General features: G+C 41.0%; 1 protein-coding gene across 2 annotated transcripts in view; it reads right to left on the bottom strand.

Annotated features, from left to right (window-relative positions):
• Positions 1 to 4,143, bottom strand: part of LOC106878757 (uncharacterized) — a 401,005-nt gene that overhangs the window by 30,414 nt on the left and 366,448 nt on the right. Inside the window, exon 1 of one of the 2 annotated variants that reach the window (XM_014928079.2) lies at positions 3,141 to 3,594. The exons of the other annotated variant lie outside the window; for it this stretch is intronic. The gene's annotated coding sequence lies outside the window, so the exon portion shown is untranslated. Of the gene's footprint in view, positions 1 to 3,140; positions 3,595 to 4,143 lie in introns of those variants that run through there. 2 annotated transcript variants of the gene reach the window in all.

Here is a 4,143-nt window from a genome sequence, read left to right as displayed (position 1 = left end):
GCTGCGACCATGCTGGAGCACCGCCTTTTAGTTTGAACAAATTGACGCCAGGACTTATTCTTTGTAAGCCTAGTACTTATTCTATCGGTCTCTTTGCCGAACCGTCAAGTTACAGAGACGTAAACACACCAGCATCGGTTGTCAAGCGATGGCAGGGGGACAAACACACACACACACATATATAGAGAGATATATTCGACGGGCTTCTTTTAGTTGCCGTCTTCCAAATCCACTCACAAAGCTTTGGTTGGCCCGAGGCTATAGTTGAAGACACTTGCCCAAGGTGCCACGCAGTGGGACTGAACCCGGAACCATGTGGTTGGGAAGCAAGCTTCTTAACACACAGCTACGCCTATGTCTTGAAGTCTACATTGAACTTGTTGAGTAATATTAATTTGAAATTCCGACACAAGGCCACCAATTTCGGGGTGGCGGGTAAGTCGATTAAATCGACCCCAGTACGCAATTGGTACTTTATTTATCGACCCCGAAAGGATGAAGGACAAAGTTGACCTCGGTGGAATTTGAACTCAGAACGTAAAGACAGGCGAAATGCCGATGATGATAGCATTTGGTAAGGAACCGGCGTGCTAACGATTCTTTTCTATTTTAGACACAAGGCCCGAAATCTTGGGGGAGGGGCCAGTCGATTAGATCGACCCCAGTGCGCAACTGGTACTTAAATTACCGACTCCGAAAGCATGAAAGGCAAAGACGACCTGGGCGGAATTTGAACACAGAACGTAAAGACAGACGAAATACCGTCAAGCATTTCGCCCGGCGTGCTAACCACTCTGCCAGCTTATTTGGTGAGGAATGCTAACACAGCATTGTTATTTTGACTGTTATCTACGATAACCAAACAGTCTCGTTGCTATTCCGAAGACTTCAAAATTACGCCGTTTTTGGTAAAGAAATAACTATTTAGTTCGTTTGTCCTGGAAAACTTTGATTACATAAGGCATACTCTTTTCTATGTTTATATACAGCACACCCCATTTTTTTAATGTTTATATATATATAATACACCCCACTTTCTATGTTTATATTTATAATACACCCCTATTTCTATATTTATATACATTATACCGCTCTTTCTATGTCTATATACAGTATACTTTCTGTTTATATACAACACACCACTCTTTCTATGTTTATATACAGCATATCCTGACTATGTGTTTATATTTGGAACAATTACAACTGTACTCGGGTTAGTATTGTGGCAGCTTGAATGAAAGAACTTTGTGGTGAGGGAGGAATTTTGGAACAGTTGTCCTTCGAAGTCCCATGCATCTTTGGAAAAGAAAAGGGGTATGAAAGTGTGAGTATCAGCATGCAAAATGTGTGCGAAACATTTGATTAAATTTGGGGAAAAGAACTCGTAGAAGCAGGCCCGGTTGTGTGGTTAGAAGCGAGCTTTGCGACCGTATGGTTTTGGGTTCAATCCCGTTGTGTGGCACTTTGGGCCGACCAAAGCCTTGTGAATGGATTTCGTAGATGGAAACTGTATCGAAACCCGATAAGATGTGCGTGTATTTGTGTTCCCATCCCACCTCACTGCTTGACAATTGGTTTTAGTTTGTTTACATCTCCGTAACTTAGCGGTTCGGTAAATTAGACCAATACAATAAGTACCAGACTGGGGTCGATTTGTTTGACTAAGCCCTTCAAGATGGTGCCCCAGCATGGCCGTAGACCAATGACTGAAACAAGTAAAAATTCATTAAAAAAAATTTGATAAGCATATTTTCCGTTTGATGTAAAACTGAAATACTACAAAAAGGGCGAAGGTTAAAAAAAGGTACTGTTTTTCCTTTCTCGTGTGGTATGGGACTTCGAAGGTCTGCTACTCCAAAAAACCCCATCAGAATGGCGAAGAAACGTGCTGAGCTCCATGATGCTCCTGAACTTTAACGCTCTTTCACAACAGAATTAAAACTACGCGCTATTTTGGCGGTGGCGTTATTTCTCATATGTGGGCGTTCCTAAATAATATTTGCAGGGTACATTGTTCGACGCACAGTCATATATAATAAGATCTAAACTAAGAGATTGTGAGAGTATCACCATTTACTTGTCAAATTTACAAACCCAATGAGAGAGGCTTCCCACGTTGTACGAAATAGTAAGTTAAGGGACCCTGTAGAGATGGTCACCTCACTAGAAATAGCAGCCAAATTGCATTCAAATCTTATTCTTAATGCTTAAAATGAAGATATATTACATGATGTTGTCCCAATATTTCCCAGATAAAAAAGATAAGATGGTCACGACTGGAATGTGCTTGGATCGAGCTAACCTGTGACTAAACAACTACAAAACCACAACAAAAACAACAGCGACGACGAACGTACGAACCAACTTCGTTTCCCTCTGTATAAATATTTATTAATTTTCTCCCCTTAAACAAAAGAATCCTAACCCCCTACCCCCACGCCCCAGCACCTTAAAAAAACATTGGAGCATATTTTATAAGGAAAAATATTTGAAATATTTCTCTAAATATTTCTTCCTTTGTAAACTCTAGAAAACGGAACGTCGAGCAACAGGTGTGGGGGGGGGGGCAGCTCTGCTATCAGCCTGCGAGAAATAGCAACCAAATTCCACTCGAATCACTATCAGCTGTTGGAAATAAATAAAAAACAGTATGATCTTATGAACAAAGGAGTCCTTGATAGAGGTCATTCGGTCTGCTAGAAGCAGCAGTCAAACCCCACGCTTATTGTCACGCATAGTATGTATAGGTATGTATGTATGTTCATAGATAGATAGACAGACAGACAGACAGACAGACAGATAGATAGATAGATAGATAGATAGATAGATAGATAGATAGATAGATGAACGTTAGTGGGTGGACGGGTGTGTATGTATATGTATATATACGTATATATGTGTATGTATGCGTATACATACATACGCAAACTTTATATAAACACACATACGTATACAGGATTGTTCGGGCGCGTATATAAAAGGGATGGTCTCGGCTGGAATGCTTTCGATCAGCATTAACACAAGGCTAAAAAGCAAGCACGAGACAATCATAAGACCAGAATATCTTACAATTTCTCACCAAATATTACACCAAGGAAGCATAAACATCAACAACAACAGTTAGTTATATATGAACTTACTTTCGAATCAGTCCGGCAATGCGTATACATTCATATATGTATATATATATATATATATATACGAGTATATAATTGTGCGTATATAATTGTGGATAGATAAAGCAGAGGTTTGTTACGGCATGGTTTTGGCGGAGATTGTCAAACTTGTCGACTTTCCTTCGTTGAAAACTTCCAGTTGTGAATGAGTATCGATTCCGGATTTTGGTAGTAAACAATAGCTGAAAGTTGATGGGAGATGAACCATCGCTGGGAGTGGAGCTGGCAGTGCCAGAAGTGAGCTCACCTCGATAGTTTCATAAGGGGGAATTTTAGAGTTGTAATAAACATTTGTATAATGAGGTCAGTGATTCATATGATGATGGTGGTAGTGACGGTGGTGGTGGTGGTGGCGGTGCTGATAGTGTTACTGGGTAACAGCGGATAGCCGCTGCTTGCCTGCCTCTCTGCAGTAATGTTATAGCACTCTTCCTCCCCCTCCACCTCTCTATCTCTATCTCTCTCTGTGTCTCTCTTTTTTGTATCTGTCTATCTGTCGGTCGGGCGGTCGGGCTTGTCGGTCGGTCGGTCTGTCTGCTTTGTATGTCTGTCTGTCTGTCTGTATGTATGTATGTACGTGTGTATATCTATCTATCTATCTATCTATCTGTCTGTCTGTCTGTCTGTCTGTCTGTCTGCCTGTCTGTCTATCTATCTATCTATCTATCTATCTATCTGTGTATATGTATTTATATCTGTCTGTCTGTCAGTCTGTCATTCTGTGTTTATCTTTTATTGTTTTTTTACTTGTTTCTTTGATTGGACAGCGGCCATGCTGGGGCATCGTTGAAGGGTTTTAGCTTAAACAAATCGACCCCCCCCCCAGGACTTATATTTTTAAAGCCTGGTACTCCTCTATCAGTCTCTTAAGCTGAATCACTGAGTTACGGGGACGTGAACAAACCAACACTGGTTGTGCAGCGGAAGGGGAGGTGAAGGCAAATTCCAGACACACGCACACATCTAT

This window comes from Octopus bimaculoides, chromosome 4 (genome assembly GCF_001194135.2).
Source record: "Octopus bimaculoides isolate UCB-OBI-ISO-001 chromosome 4, ASM119413v2, whole genome shotgun sequence".
Lineage (NCBI taxonomy): Eukaryota > Metazoa > Mollusca > Cephalopoda > Octopoda > Octopodidae > Octopus > Octopus bimaculoides.
The sequence above is the reverse complement of the archived record's forward strand: the minus strand, read 5'-3'. Positions and strand labels throughout refer to the sequence as shown.